Source organism: Clupea harengus, chromosome 24 (genome assembly GCF_900700415.2).
Source record: "Clupea harengus chromosome 24, Ch_v2.0.2, whole genome shotgun sequence".
Taxonomy (NCBI): domain Eukaryota; kingdom Metazoa; phylum Chordata; class Actinopteri; order Clupeiformes; family Clupeidae; genus Clupea; species Clupea harengus.
In genome coordinates, this window is record NC_045175.1 from 1,968,796 (window position 1) to 1,986,203 (window position 17,408).

Sequence of the window (17,408 nt, forward strand, 5' to 3'; positions counted from 1 at the left end):
AAATAGGTCATATTTTCCCCACAAATTCTTAGGCTTTTTCCCCATTTGATGTTTTTAGTGGTCTAATTTATATTTACCACAACTAGTGTTCTACAAAAATATGAAGAGTCCTCTCTATGGAAGACTGCAACAACAGATCTGATGTTGGATTAAAGGCCATTGAAGCTACATAAAATACCCAGACCTGCAGAGCAGTTGTCAATGCAGATCGATTTGCAATGGAGACCCGAGTCAGGAGCTGGTTCTTTCTTGAGAATGCTCTCATGAGCCGTAACATAAATTTGAGCCAGACCACAGAGTGTACAAAAACTGGGGTTTATTTTAGTGCTGTCAAACGATTAAAATATTTAATCGCGATTAATCGCATTTATGTCATAGTTAACTCAAAATTAATCGAGATTAATCGCAAATTTTTATCTATTCTAAATGTCCCTTCGTTTATTTATTTTTTCCATCATTTTATTTTAATTTTAATGCCCTTATCAACATTGAAAAGTGGATTGGCTTGCTTTATGCAAACGTTTTTTTTTATTGAAAACCAACATTGCCAAACAGGGCGGTACAAAATAAAATTATAAAGTGCACATTTCAGGTAAACAAGGACTCAGCCTATAGTGCAATTAAACCATGGCTTAATATTTTCTTTTTTCCAAGTTTGCTGGGAACATAGCAGTCAGGCCTCTTATTTCAGAAACAGTGAACTGTAACAGTTAGGTTACCAATAAAAGGTAAGCCTACTACTTCTTTGCTTTCAGCCAGCTGCCTGTTGACATTTTCAGACAACAGTGAAGCTCGCTTCTTTTGCACAACACAACTTTTAAAAGTAAACTTTCCATTCAGAAGCTTTTTATCATCCATTTCGCCGTATAGCGCTCACCATTCACTCAAACCGTAACGTTAGCCTACTACACAGTCTGCGAGGCCAAAAAGAATGTTAATCTAAAAAAAATATATATATATATATATATTAAAAAAAAATCGCGTTAATCTCGCGATAAAAAAATTAACGGCGTTAAAATGGGTTTGCGTTAACGCCGTTAATAACGAGTTAAACTGACAGCACTAGTTTATTTCAATAAAACAAAAATAGGGGATAAAATAGTAAATGCAAAAACACAGAAAAAAAGCTGAGTGTGCAGCAGCATCAAACGCATGGTGAGAGTGCAAGGCCACCTTCTGAAGGCCAACAGCTTACTTTTACTTTTCATGACATCACATGTGTTACTGTCCATATAATGCAAATATATGTGTCTAATTTATATTTTAATATTTGAATTCATTTCTAGCAAAAGCATATGTGAAATTGTGTATATGTTTGTCAGACAATCTATACAACCTACCCAAGAACACAAAACAACAACAAAAAAAACAATAATAATTGTATTATTATTATTGCTTATATGCTCATTTCAGCCATACTAGAATGTTATTGAAATGCATGATGCATTGTAAATCGATATGCATGGATTTGGGGACATTTTGTATTGAGTTTAATAAAAGTATAACAGATATAAATCCAGGGATGTTGTTAACGTAAAACTAATTTCTAACATCACACTAACTTCAGCATGGTCGTCAGTCCATCACACACGTGACATCAAGCGAATGGGACATGAAGCAGTGGCAGTGGTTGAGACAGAGTGTGCATAACCTTATACCACCGTTAGGAAGCCAAAAGAAGCAGAAATAAATTGCAGTTAAACATCAAGGTGTAACTTCTGCTCAATTTATACGGTAAATGATAAAAAAAATGCAGCATTGTGGGAAAAGGCAGTAAATTGCTGATTTTGCGAAATCATACGAATCTGGGACTGATGTGTGACCTCATGGACAGGTGGATCTGAGCTACATCTGAATCTCTTCCCACAAGTAGTACACTGATACAGCTATTCCCCGGTATGGATCCTCTGGTGTCTCTTGAGATGAGAAATTTTAGTAAAAGTATTTTCACAGTGAGAACAGTGGTGTGGCTTTCCAGTATGTATGAACTGATGTACAGTAAGCACTATGTTGCTCCTAAAACTCTTCCAACATGTACTACAATGGTATGGCTTTTCTCCAGTATGGATCCTCTGGTGTGTATTGAGTTGAGACATATAACTAAAACTCTTTCCACATTGAGAGCATGATGGGGCTTCTCTCCTGTGTATGTTCGTTGAGGAAAGGTGCAGGAAAGGTTTTAAAACACTGGGAGCATTCATGTTTTTTTATCCTCGTGTTCGATTTCTGATGTCTTATGACTTTCTTTCTTCTTTCCCCTGTACTCCTTTTGCTAGAATCGATCCTTTGAATGTCTCCTATAACATTAGAAAATATTTTTTTATAATAATATCCTCTCTCTTCTCGATTTGTTACATACAACACTGAAAACAATGTATTTTTGATTGATTGGCTATTTGCTAGAATAGTATATCACTTGGAAGTCCCTTAGGCTAAAAGTGAACACCTAGAGACTGCACTGTAAATGTAAGCAGAGATTCAGCCACATGAGTTAGAGATCTGGAGACAAAATGATGGCAGGCATTTTAAATGTCTTCAATGTTAACAGACTGCAAATTATATCCCACCATTAAGGGTATTCCCATGGTATCTCTATTCTCCCAATAGGTCTCACATTTCATTGAGTAAAGCAGAAGATAAAGCCAGGAGGTTTTAACCTTGTTTATTAAATCAACTTTTAAACAGTACACGTAGACAAGGAAGCCTGTTTGTCGTGCCCCCAAAGGTGAAAGCCTTACCGCTGAGATCTGTGAGGACATTTTTTTTGCTATCACTTGCTATTTTTTATTTTGCATCGTTCTGTATATGCATTAATGAAAGAACAAATTAGTGTTCAGTTGTCGCATGTATTCTGACAAATAAATTGTAACATGACATGTGTAGAGTCACTCAGTCAACCTTAGTATAATAATGAAAAAGTGAGCACATTTACCACACACAACAGCCCAAAAGAAAAGCCCACAACATCAATGAAATGCAAAGCAACTCGTAGGATATTGCAACAAAATCTATCGAAATGTCTAATGAAAATATATAGACCCAAACATCTGAGTTTAGGAGTCGTGTCATGCTTCATCTCACCTTGTGGGATGGAATAGCAGCCGGAGGCCAAGAGAAAAATAAAGGCCGGTGTCTGCATCTCTGATCAGTCCTGTAAGTCGCGACCAGTACTGATATGTAAACAAGTTGATCGTGTCCTCATATTTATGCTATATACTATATATATATTATACTTTACTATATATTCGTTAATCGTTAAAATGTCTGGTGTGATTCTAGAGTTATGGGGGGGTCATATCACCAATATACACGTGGGTTAGTATGTATTTTGAAGGCCAGAACAAAGGTTAATGGTATTATCAGATTAGGAGTAGAACACAGGTAGGCTGTGATGAGAATTCACACATAAACAACCTACTGGTACATGGCTGAGAAAAATACTTGCATGCCTTTTGTTTTTGCATTTCTGGTAATACAATTATATGATGTGTCTATCTATACAATGGTATACAAGTATTTTAGTACTTCTGAGAAATGTAAACTTATGTTAACTCAATCTCACGTAGCCTATGACATGAGTGGAGCAAGGACAACATTGACATCATCACATGAGGAGTCTTTTTGGAGCATACTGCTTTTATTGACAAGTACACTGAAGAAAAGGCAAATGCTTTCATTAAGCATTGGAATCATCTTGCATGTAGGCTAAATTAAATATAGAGAAAACATATAGGCCAAAGCCATCTAGTAAACCCCATTTAGAGAGGAAGAAGAGGCTCTGCGGAGGAAGAAGATGACCCACACTGTGGTTACTGTAGTTACTGTGTCTTCTGTCACATTAAGGTTTTTACTGCAAAGGGAAAAAAGCTGGGCAATATGTCCCTTCTGAGCATCTAGGCTGCAAGGATAATCCTTACTGCTAAACTCAGAGCTACACCTCATTGGTGTATGTACAATCTGTGCAATCTGTCAGGCAAGAATGTGCTGTGGTTAAACTAGAATAAAAAAAGGAGACTTCTCATGAATCATGCAGTGTGACCACTACAGTCCTCAGAATCACAACTCACACAACAGTCACTGCCACCACACAATGGCGTGTCATCACTTTTGCTCCGTACATAACTTATACATGATTTTGCTGAATTACTGATCATGTTATGTTCTCAATAATTGTGTTGACCTCTTAAATGATATTAAAGCAGAGGAGGTTTGGTCTAAAACTAGCGCTCTAACTACCTAAAAGCCATGCAAAAACCTTGATAAAAACTTGTAGCCACTAATCCTTGATTTTTACACTGGCCTAATAGTTGTGATTTGTGGCCTGAGTAAATGTGATCATTCTATTCAGGAAGGGTACAGTCCTGCCGGACATTTTCATTAATCGGCCCCTCCTCGATCACATTTCCAAACACGGTGTAATCCAATGCTTCCCAGTTGATCACGTTCCCACCTTCGACAATCTTCTTCTCTGAGAACTGCGTGATCTCGCATGTGGAGATCATCCGGTCCCACATGTGCACATCAGTGAGCTGACCAATCAGCGCATCGTTTGAGCTGAACTGGCCACCGTACGCGTCTTGGTCTTGACCGGGCACGATGACAGGTGTTCCTCTGAGAGACCCGCCCTTGAAGAGGGACTTCCTGGAGCTGGGTTTGCTGTTCACCCAGACTTGGGTCAGGCCGGTTGAGGACTCCCAGGTCGCACAGAACGAGTTCCACCCGTTCAACTCGTCTGGGAGCCCCCAAAAGTCTGCCATGGCGCTACCAATGTACATCTGGTGCCGGTTACGTCCCTGCTTGCAGAGCAGGAAACCGTTGCTGTGGGAACGGGTTGCCAGGGAGAAGAAGGTTTGCTCTCTGTCTTTGTCGGGGATGTCGGAGAAGTACCTGAGACATACACTAGCTACGTCAATTCCCCCTGTCAGGTTTTGGGTTTAGCTTGACATAACTGTCTGCCGTCTCTGCACCAAAGGTGAACGCCTTTCCACTGGCGGCGCGTGTAACTGTGAAGACAGCAAATGGATCTAAAAAAAACAAAAGGACACACATACAGGCACACACGAACATAAAGGAGGGGAAAAAAACATGACAACACCTGACCTCTGAAGAAGGCTTGACTGAAATGGCTTGTATATAACTGAGAGTGATGTTTGATGTAGGCCTAAAAATGCCCCTAATTTTAGATAAAAGTTTCTTGTTTTAACATGACCCGTGGGCAGAACTTCTTTTTATGAAGGTCAGTTTAATTTCTTCACCCAACAGGAACACTGATTGTTTCTTTACCCCTACTTTATCATCATGTTTGACTATTAGGGGAATCACTGGCCTTCCCATTGCTCATAAATCATCTTGTCTCCCCACTGGTGAGGAAATGGGGAAGCCAGCACAAACCAAGTCAAAGCCAAAGTTTGAACAGGTAAGAGGCATTTGCCTCAGGGACATAAATTACAGCTTTAGCATGTTCGCTGACGGACAACCATACCTGTTATTCACAAAGAGCTGTTTGGCCCACAAGCTGTTATTCTTTCAGACAGCATTCAAACAGTCTCCACGTTTTCTACCAACTGATCACAGTGTACAAATCACTCATTATGGATATCTCTTACTCCACCGTAGGGTTGGGTTGAGAACCTGCAAACAGGCAAACTCTTGATGTGATTGCTCAAGTCCACAAACACTTCCAAAAAGCTTCTCCACCTAGGGCACTTCTGCACGCCCCGGTGTCTAGTTTGATTGGGCGCAGAGCTCCTCACTTGTTGAATCTTGTTTTCCCCTGACACAAACAACAGCGGTGTAACTCTGCAACTCCTCAACTCTTGCTAAATGAGATGGTGGGACAAGCCCTCTGTGCTTGATAAACTGACATGTGTAGCAAGGCAAACAAAGATACTCTAAAACGAAGAAACTCTTTGAGTGTTCCGTACTTGTTTGTGTGGGACTCGATTCTTGGGAATTTAAGACAGTGTGGGAAAAAAGGTTCATCAAATATGTCTTAAAAGTCAACCGTCTCAGGGCCTCTTCGTGGTCAATGCACAGATGTAATACAGATGTGGCCAATTTCAAGGTGTGCACACACATGCTTTTGTCAGTGCACAAGACAAACAATGGGACAAACTTCTCAGGCTTAGCTCATCCCCAGTAAGTAAGCCCCTTGTCCCTTTGTGAGTGGAGCCATTTCAACATATCTAGTTTTCTGGATTTCATGCACCAGGTGAAACATCATGGAATACACATAACTATATTAGTTTAAGGCACAGATATCAATACAAATAGACATGTTAATAAATGTAAATACCGTCTGAACAATTCTGTGAGTCACTTTTGCTTGTAATCTGGTCCTCCAAAACTACATTTCCACGGATGGTGAATTCTAAGTCATGCCAGTTGATCACGTTCCCCTTCTCAAAGCCCTTGTTTTTGGAGAAGTTCTCAATCTCACATGTGGAGATGACATGGTTCCACATGTGGACGTCCATAAGCTGACCAACCAGGGCGTCGTTTTTGTTCAACCCGCCACCGTACTCATCCTGATCCTGACCGAGAACGATGAAGGGTCGCCCCACCAGAGAACCGCCCCTGAAAACAGCCTTTCTGGAGCTGGGCTTCCCATTCAGCCAAATTTGGGTCAGCCCCTTCTCGGAATCCCACGTCACGCAGAATGATTCACTCATTCAGCTCATCTGGTAGACCCCAGAAGTCCAGCTTCCCCCCGCCAATGTACATCTGGTGCCGGTTCTGGCCATATTTAGCCAGCAGGAAACCGTTGCTGTGTGCCGGTGTGGCCAGAGAGAAGAAACTCTGGTCCTTGTTGTTCTGCGGGAGGTCGGTGAAGTACCTCAGGCAGACGCTGACTCCAACGTCTCGGCAGGCTGCAGCTTCACGTAGCTGTTGTCCGTCTCCACTGGGAAGGTGAAAGCCTTGCCTCCGAGACCTGTGAACAGAAAAACAATTTTACTGTCAATTTAAAGCTTGGTCAATTGCTTGGTAATTACAAGCAATCTTGAGTGCGGAATGTCCAGACTCTTTGGTTGAAAACAAATGATGAAATATGACCAAATATGCTTGAATACAGATGCAAAATGTTTTTGTTTACAGACTCTTTAAGAGTCGCACACATACAAATAAATATCACTCTAACTATACTCAGCTTACACACATTATTATGTGTTGACAGGCTCTCTGAAAATTGGCCACAATAAAATAAGTATCACTATCTACACAGATCTTGTGGAAAATGGACCAGTTTCATGTTAGGATATTGTCATAAGAGAACAGGAGACTCACCTTGACCCTCTGCGGAACATCTCTGAAGGAATAAGCAAAAGAGGCTAAACGTCAGAAACCTCATCTTTCCTTATTTCGTGTCCCCCAAGAGTACCAGTCAGACCCACCAGTGTGAATGCACTGGAGGCTGGAGTGCTGGCAGGTTGCTTCATAAGGTGAAGACATCAGTTACGCAACACATACACCTGTCTACCAAGAATATGACTATATTTAGTTCTCCTGAATCATTAGTCTGAGGAACACTGTCAGGGTCTCTGAACAGACTTGCCCAAGCAGGGCCACACACATCAGCATTTGTTAGAGCTCTGTTCAGCTAGCAGTTCTGCTGTAATGTAACCAACCCCAAGCCAGGTTTCAGACGTCTTCATGCTCTTACATACCTAAATAGAGGGCTTTACTTACTTTTACCCAAAGTGCAATTGTAAGGCTCCAAGTTGCAGGCAGAGAATCTTTGCATTGTAAAACACAGATGGCCTTCTAGTTACAATTACTCTTTGGGTGTGGGTCAGTTTACAAATAATGTTTCTAAAAACATTGCAGAACTGCATTCTTATCTCTACCCTCTGTCTCTGGTTCTCTCCTTGTGTTTTTCCACACAAGGGTTAAACTAAGGAAAATGGAATTATGGGTACTGAGTGTTGTATTGCATTGTAAGATGTTTTCTGTGTCATGTTTGGGTTCATTTGAATGGTCTCAGTCTGAGTGGCACATTGGTCTCAGTCCTGCAGCTGAATGTTTTAACATAGATCTCAGAAACATGGGAATTCTGGTCTCTGTGGTCTGCAGGTAACCCCTGGAGGTGTGACTGTGGGATCCCTATCAGTAAACACCAAATTCCAGATGTAGGACTAAATGAACTGGGTATTTAGGAGGAAGATAGTCAAAGGACTTGGAGTATTTCTGTAGCCAGAGATGTGTTTAGCCATCATCCTCTGAGCAGCCAGGTATGTTCGTTCTCTCTGAATGTTTGGATATGTTTCATATGTCTTCTCTTATGTATCTGTAACTTTGGATTATTCACTTCAGACTAGTTTGAATGTGTAACTGAATTAGTAGCTTGCACCTTGAAGGAGTTGCAAATCATAATTAATAATGATTGACAAAAAATCAATAATCTAATGAATCTCATATTCATTTGTATTTGTTGCCTTTAATTGGACTAAGGTTCAAATGTAAGGGTCTCTGGTTGAATATCCTGCCATATGGAATGCCCTAGAGAGATGTGAGGCCACAGGTGTCTTTTCATCAGCTCTCCTCTCAGGCCATATCAAAGTGCAGACCTGCCAACCTTGAAGAAAGTTTTTGAGTACCAGGGGAGTTTCAGTTTGGCAGGGGCTTTGCATACGGTCAATTCCCCACTCACCGCCATATCATCCAGTTATTCAACATTATAAATCAGCGGCGAAATAAACAATACAATCATATTTTCTTGACAAGAATTCCATGAATGAAAAGAGATCTTTACATTTTGCATCATTTAGCACTTCTAAAGAATATATGTATATATATATTTCACAGCTCCTATTAAAGTATCCATCTATCTACTTCCACTGGCACTTGCTCTTGACTGCTTTGCCTCATAGCTTGGCGACTTGGCCTTTTTGAGCACAGCATCACTGAAGCCTTCCACGTGACAGACAGTCCCCTTTGCATTCATGCTCACCTTTCTTGTCAACAAAGCGCTTATCATGTCAGTGCTCAGGGTTGCTCTGTATTGGGTCTTGTTTTTGGTAACGAGACTGAAAATCGTCATCTGACGTCATGATTATTTTATACCTGCAAGGCTGGTCGGTTGACTGGCTGCAATAGTATGAATTATTTGCTACGTTAGCAGTCTGTAGTCAAACACCTTTGCAATGGTCACTTTGCCCCAACAGAGCGATTCAAAGTTAGAACAGTCTCCGTGGCGTTTGAGTTAACGTTACTGCAGCTAAATTAGCCTCCTCCATCAGTTATTCACACCGTAGCCGTCTCGTAACGAGGCGAATCACATCGTATGCTAGCTACTACCGCTAACTTTTTATACAAATGTATCTGAAGGATATACCCCTTGAAATGCATCATCTCGTTAAGTTACCGAACACATGTTTTAACGTTTTATATGTGTGGTAGGGCTGACTTGCAGCGCGTTGGGCACACGCCCTCTTAGGGGAGGTATCTATATACGCTGTTTCCGCCTGACTGTAATGCCGGTCATTTGAATTGTTTGGCGCGTGTTGCCCGTGTTTGTCTGTCGCTGGAAGAACACACTGGTAGGTTTCTATTTATCTGTTTTATTACCAGGAGGATTACCGTACAGATCACCTGTATTGGTTTGGTAGTTGTGGTGTGACGCTTACAAAAGCGCTTGTTTAACGCAACATTTAAACAAGCAAACATTCTGTCACTGCAGCTACGTACTGAGACCTGCTGAATGCAGACTGCGCGTTGCTTTTGTGCTGGCGCATTGGCCGTCTAAGTGCTTAAGTCGTAAGCATAGTTTTCTGACTACTGTTTTCAGCCATGGAAGCTTACGTATAGAGCACATAAGTGAACAATATTTCTCCTTGTTTAGGAGGTGCGTTGCTGTTGTTGCCCCGTAACTTTCTCTCTCCGAGGTTTGTTTGCAGGAAGCCTGACGCTCCCTAAGGTATATGGTTTTATTTCTGTCTTAAACAAGTAAAGTTTGTTGTCGTAAATATCATGTGCAATATGTATCAGGGATCAGTTTGAACTGATGTTTTCTCTTGTTGTGTTTTAGCAGGAAATACACACAGTGCAGTGTTGACCACTGTTTTCCCTTACGTTATTTGTTTTGGATTTCTTAGGCTGTGAAAGAGCCACCAGCATCTTGTTATTTCTTTTGGGTGTTTGTTTCCTTTTGTTTGGATGAATGTGTGTGTCATTATTAGTTAACTGCCACCTGGGGGCTACCAGCCGCTGTATATAGGTTCAGTGTAACCTATGGACACTGCCTCTGACCTCTTGTTGCATGGTGTTCTAGATCCCCAAACACAATTGTGTGGAGTGTCTTTAAGCATTTTATCACCTTGTTCTGGATCCTGTGTTAGCCTACGTGTGTAGAGTGACTTGTGATTTGCAGTGTTATTATCCAGATCGTATTGATCTTTATTGGGTGATTGTCAGACTGGTGTTAACGGGTTATCAGTAGCCTGTATATCGTAGTGGGGAACTACTTTGTTGGCAGTGTATGAACGTGTGTGTGTGTGTGTTTGAAGTACTGTTTTGTTATATCATTCAATACCATTGACCAGATATTTCTTAAATAAAACATACAGTCTATTGCTACATTTTTGCCTCTGTATAATCATTTATTTGATTAACCTGTGTCCTGTTGATTATATAATAAGTGGCAGTCAGGGTTTGTCACATATGCTAACATTACGGTCACATTTATGTGCTTGATTATTACTCCCCTACTTCCCATTGTACCTCAGCAATGCATTACGCCTCGGTGGATAATAAAGTAGCAGTGTAGTATCAGTGGATGTTGAGTGAGTGAGAGTACTATTGCGGGTCGGGGAGGGTTACAGAACCACAGGCACAAGGTCGTAGCATCTTGTCCAATTTGAGGGATGTAGTTTAAATAAATGTATGGTATAGGTTTGTATTGATTGATTGATTTTTTTTGCGTAGTTTCAGCTGGCATTTCGTACCTGCGTATTTTGACTAAGAATTGCGTGGTTGGTACACAAAATGCGTGCAGGTTGGCAGGTCTGAAAGTGTCATTGTATTCCTTATACCCCCATCCCCATGGATACAGGCCTCTGAGATATAGTAGAACATACACAGACTCACAAACAGATGTGTAATTGAACATACACACAGACAAACACAAACACAGATGTATAATTGAATATACACACACACACAAACACAGATGTATAATTGAACCTACACACACACACACACACACACACAAATACACACACAAATACAGATGTATAATTGAACCTACGCACACACACAGATGTTTAATTGAACATGCATACACACACGCACACACACACACACACAGATGTATAATTGAATATACACACACACAAACACAGATGTATAATTGAACCTACACACACACACACACAGATGTTTAATTTAACCTACACACACACACATACACACACAGATGTTTAATTGAACATACATACACACACACACAGACAAACACACACACAGATGTATAATTGAATATACACACACACACAAACAGATGTATAATTGAACCCACACACACACACACACACACACACAGATGTTTAATTGAACACACACACACACACACACACACACACACACACACAGATGTTTAATTGAATATACACACACACACACACAGATGTTTAATTGAACCTACACAAACACACACACACAGATGTTTAATTGAACACACACACACACACACAGATGTTTAATTGAACACACACACACACACACACACACACACACACACAGATGTTTAATTGAACATACACACACACACACACAGATGTTTAATTGAACATACACACACACACAGATGTTTAATTGAACACACATACACACACACACACACACACACACACACACACAGATGTTTAATTGAACATACACACATTCTCCCATACTCTGTCCTAAGGAGTGAGGAGACTCGTCTCCCTCCTCACTCACTCCTATTCCAACACCACTTTGATGGAACATATTCCAGCTTGAGCTTCCTGCTGTCATGCTCCTCCCTTCCTCTCTGTCCAGTAGAGCAGAAAGGGAGAGGAGACATCCAATGAAACTACAGCATGGCGCTTAAAGGAGAACTAATGGGGGTTTAGGTTCCAAACAGCCTCCTGCTCAGCTGGCCTCTGTGCTCACGGACAGCATCTCCTGCTCTGCCTCCTGCTGCTCTCCTGCCCCCTAGAGGGAGCTCTATGAGGCTGAGTCTGCTCACCCACTTTCTTCTCTTTTGACTGCTTGCTTGATGACCTGCAGTTGTGCCAACCCATTTCTCATACCAATAGGATTTTTAAACTTGATCATGTGTAGTTCAGTAAGATCAGGTAAGATCCCAGGCAGGGAAAACCACCCCCAGAGGGTTTAATATAACTTGTGAACAGCAGGTCAAGTCAGTGGAGTTCTCACCATGACACAAACTATACAAACTCATCACTGTAAATCAGTCAGCTTACTTGATTCTGTTCCTCCCTATCAGCATTGGCATACTGCACTCTTGGCAACAGCACTGCTACATTAGTGAAGAGCACTCTTGAGCGTGATGTCTCCGAGAGCTATAGCCAATCACTGTCCAAACACCCTCCAGATGATCTCCTGTGCTTAGTCTGAAGTCCTTTGAGTTGATGTTTAATCCTCCAGTACTCTAATGTTGCATTGTGTCATTGCAGTGTCAGTGGCATATGCCCCCTTTATGTGCTCTGGAAATGCCTTTGTGAATTCTACATTCTCAAACACAGTGTGTGCACTCATTGAGGAGAGAGAGAAAGAGAGGCTAGTCTGATGTCAGTTTATTATATTTCATAATTAAATATTCCTTTAGATGAGCCATGTTACTATAGGTTTTATGTGTTGTAACTGCTGATACCTTGTTGAAACACTAGATGGCAGTAGTATGCTGTGTGCTTCAGTGCAGTAAGTGAGAGAGAAATCATGACGTAACACCACTAGAGACTAAACCGAAGAGAGAAAAAGGGGCCTTAAGATTACTGCTCCATCAAACTCATGTCTGACACCTTTATCAACATGCTGCTGTCAGCATCATACGTATTAGACTAGTTTACAACCACGCATTAGCATATACTAAAGTAGCTACTATTACATTAGATTAAATTGTATGTAAGCGATAATGTAAAATATAGTTCTCAGTGCAATTTGACCGTGGGAGTGACGGTTGTAATTTAGCATGCGGGGATTAGCATTTTTGTAAAGTCAATTTTTTTCTTTTAAATTAACCCTTCGATAATGGGGTTTTGGAAAATTGTCAAAATAACGCCTGTGGTACTTAAATAACTCCTTGAGACACCATGCATTCAATTCTGTTCAATACAATGCAGGCTTGTGTCGTCTTCGTGTAGACTTAGACCCATTATGTGTCTAAACTATGTCTGTTGCTATCCCTCTGGTAACAGAGTCAACAATAACAGACTACAAAGCAAGTAACAGCTAATGCGTCACCAATTTCACAAGGTCCTTTCTAGGAAGGTCTTAAAAGTGGGTGTCAAGTTTTTACCATTCTTCTTGGCAGGATGGTTCAAACCAGGTTGTATGGGGAACGTCGCTGCACAGCCATTTTCAGGTTTTTTCCAGAGATGCTCTATTGGGTTCAGGTCCGGACTCTGGCAGGGCCAGTCCAGGACTTTCACAGAGTTTTCCACAAGCCACTCAACAATTTTCTCGACCTCATGGCTTGGTTTTCACTCTGACATACACCATCAACTGTGAGACCTTATATTCACATATAGCCAACTGTGTGAAGCCAACTGAGCCAACTGTGAGAAGTGTTGTGAAAAACACAAAATTGGTATTGAGACATCAGTGGATTTCCAGCTGTCCACTGAAAGCTTCTGCAGCTGTAGGTAACACTGATTAGCCAAAACACATTAAACCACATATGAAAGGATAACTCTGCTAAACCTGTGATATAGGATGCAGTCTCTGGCAATAGCTTCTCATCAATTACTTTGTTCCAGTCTTTGCTGTCTCTGTGTAATTCAATAGATGTTGATGAGGTGGTCTGATGCAAATGGAGGAACACTTTGTGCAGGTGGCTGCCACGAGAGCACTGAATGACGACTGGTTTAATATTTGACCAGGTCAAACTTTATCAGTGCAATGAGAGATTGTGAGTAATCAGTGTCAGTTTTTGAACAGTAGAGGGAGCTCTAATATGCATTGTTTCAAATCAGTGAGGTTTGCTTAAATCTATTCCTCCATATCAGTCTTGAATTCTAGTACTTACTAATCAGTGGTAGAGCAGTTTTCAATGTGTGTAAGGCATCCAACCACCTAGTCAACCACCTAATGAGTCCCTGTGTTCAAACTGAAGAGCTGTGTGTCTCTAAAAAATAAGAACCTGACTTCAATGAATCAAGCGTGGGTGGCATAGTTTTTTTCTTATTGTGCATTTCTTGGAGGGAGGGGTGCATTTCTAAAGCATTTCTTTAGAAGCATTTCTAAAGCCTAACTGGTTAATTAACAGTTAATTGGTAATATATTGACATGGCGGTAGATTTGTCATTCTTACATACCATTTTGAAGAATTTGAAAATTAAAAAAATCATGACCCTCCATTCTGCTCCCCAAGAAAAGCAAGAGAATATTAAATGCATGAACACATAGAGGCTTTAAGACACGTCTGACTCTGACATGAGGCCCTTGCTTATTAACGGCAAACAAATAAAAAACATCTAAGATGGGCTTTGACTACACACTATTTTACAGTCTGCATTTCTGATCCAATACACCTTTTGTCAAATCCTCTGATAGTCTGTTCTGGGTGTTCGTAAACAATCCTGGCTCTTTAATTGGGAAACAAACATAGTGGCTCAGACAGTACTCCATGCAGTATTCTAGCCAATCAACATCACTTCAGGAGCATGGAGAGTAGGGATATAATCTGATTGGCTGTTGAGCTCAGATATCAATAACCTGTCATCAGAATCATGGACTCTGCCTTTACATCAAAGTAGATCCTAAATAGAACAGCACAGTTGATATGAAACACTGCTGAAAAGTAGTTTAATGCTGACCTCACACAAATAACATGTAATGCTTTATTTTGTAATAATCAATAATTGGAAGGGGACTCACATTTGTTACCATGATTTTGTCCTGGTAATGCATTTCTAAAACACTGCCTGCTTGTTCCAGTTTAACTGGCATTTGTGCCATCTGTTGAGTCCCCCCCACATCTTGTTCAAAATGTATCCTAAAGCTCCATTTTGATGTCCTATAATAAGAATGTTGAGTCCATCAAATGTAGTGCATAAGGGCCTCACTCTCCTACGGAGGCGGAAAGACTGCTGATTTAAGATATCTTTACATTTAAATATTGCCTATTAATGTGAGACCTAGCTAAGGTAATAAGACAATCATTATATTTTGACCTTTTCTCTGAATTCTAATATTAGCTTGGGTCAAGATGCGCTAGCGGGTTTGGTGGTAGTGCTTTTTCCTCATGTGACACTCCAGCTCAACTCAAGCCACAAGACTAACTTTGAGGGGTAGACCGAGTACAGTTGGTACCGTTTTTGTTTTTGCATACCACACAAAAGTAGTAACTGAAAATCTTGTCATACCATTACTACTAAAAACCAATAATATCTGTGTTGGGGCCACATGTGTTCTGTGTTCTGTGTTTGCCCCTTCCTTCCCTTTTTGTAGCTCCGCCCAGGTTGTGCTACCCCTGATTGCCAGATGAGATGCACCTGGCGAGGTGATCAAGCAGGAGTTAGAGACTCCAGGTTCCTGCGGCAGGAGGGAGGCTTCTAGCTTGGGGACTGCTGGTCTTACTGCTTCTCAACCTGGGGTTTTGTTGTACAGCTTTGTTTTGATATGGTTGTCATGTAGTTGTTGTATTAATAAATGCCATGGATTTGGTGCTTTTAAAAGGTGTTTTTAGTAGTTGTTTTAGGTCAGTGGTGGAATGTTTGTTAGCCCCATAGGGCCATTAAAGTTGGGACGCAACAATCTGTAAGTAGTTCATATTTTCTACAATGACCTGATAATAGTAGAGTACTGAATGCTTTTAATCCAACTTTACTGTGCAGAGCGAAAATCACAGATCAGGCTTGATGAGATTGTAAATTGTTCCATCTGTCCCTCTGTTCCAGCTGTTCTCGATCTACCCCTAGGGGTTCTCTCATTTGGTGGATGTGTCAGAGGTGTTACCCAACCAGGAGCAATGTGTAGGCCTCTATAAACCCCACTGTATTCAAAAGGCTCACACAATGGATCCAACTAAAGTCCTTTACAAATACAAGATAAGAATAAAAAGCTGGGAAAAAACATGTAGTCATAATATATTACATTGATTTTCATCAGGATCAGACAATTCATCAAAAATAATGCAAAGAATGGCGCAGATAGCAATATAGCATATTGTGGATTTTTGTCGGCACTCCACTGGTGGTGTGCCACTTCTGGTCCGCTCTCAGACCACCATCCTCTTGAGTTTAACTGGGCGTGGATATTAAGAAAATTACACAAATGTTAGCAATTCCAGGAATTTCTAAATCGTATCCGTGACATAGTCTATTTAAAATATCAGCCTCTACACAGAAGACGTTCACGGAACTAGAAGGCTCTCAAGGTGAAAAACGACTTGGTCAGTTAAAGACTTATGTTACACACTCGTCCATCACTCACAATCCCTCACTCTATCCACGTCCAAATATGATCATAATAACCTTGCTATAAAAATATCAAGGTTTCACAACATTAACAGTATTCAATGACTGTTTCGTTTAAAAAGGCAAATGTTGGGAATAAAGAACTTTTATTGGTCCTCATACAAGCATCTACTGTAATTACACCTCATGATTTTTTTAGAGCATAAATTGTTCCATTGTTGATGCCAGTCTCACACTGCATACCTCAGGACTAAATAGATGTATGAAAACTTAAACAGTGCTCTCTTCCAAAGCACTTTAACTGCCATTAAGTGAAAGAATGAAAAAATGACAGCTACATACCAAACTTGAATGAAAAGCTCACACACTCTCTCAATATACAAACAAATAATTCATAAACTAAAATAGAGAGAGGGAATAAATCAAAAGACAAACAACTCTTCATTCTGACTGGGACATGTACATCATCACTGATGGTCAGATGTGCTTGATTAGAGAAATAATTCACAAAATGTAGATGAGATGTAAGACAGAGGTCACACAGAAAGTTCAGGGCCAGAACAAAGTACTCCGCATTAAAGGGCCAGAACAAACACTCTGCATTAAAAGCCTCAAAAACTACAAATCCCAGGTCCCAACTTCCTGTAAAGCACGATGCCCAAGTGTACATTGCCAGAGCCTTATTAAAAAAGGCAGTGCGCACAATGGAATCAACTAAAGTCCTTTCCGAATGCAAGAGGAGAATACAAAGTTGAAAGAAAAAATTATAACATAGCCAATCAAAATCAATTC

At 40.6% G+C, this 17,408-nt stretch overlaps 2 long non-coding RNA genes across 3 annotated transcripts; both read left to right on the forward strand.

The window, feature by feature from the left end:
- The first annotated feature begins 1,531 nt into the window (after positions 1 to 1,531).
- Positions 1,532 to 2,516, forward strand: LOC116219196. Its single transcript, XR_004163114.2, has 3 exons — positions 1,532 to 1,834; positions 1,963 to 1,964; positions 2,404 to 2,516. It is a non-coding gene; the product is annotated as an uncharacterized LOC116219196 (long non-coding RNA).
- Positions 2,517 to 9,393: 6,877 nt separating this feature from the next.
- Positions 9,394 to 10,564, forward strand: LOC116219211. 2 transcript variants are annotated; one of them, XR_004163119.2, is made up of 4 exons: positions 9,394 to 9,536; positions 9,677 to 9,753; positions 9,839 to 9,913; positions 10,025 to 10,564. It is a non-coding gene; the product is annotated as an uncharacterized LOC116219211 (long non-coding RNA). The 2 variants fall into 2 exon arrangements; XR_004163118.2 differs by having other exon boundaries at positions 10,028 to 10,564.
- The last annotated feature ends 6,844 nt before the right edge of the window (positions 10,565 to 17,408 follow it).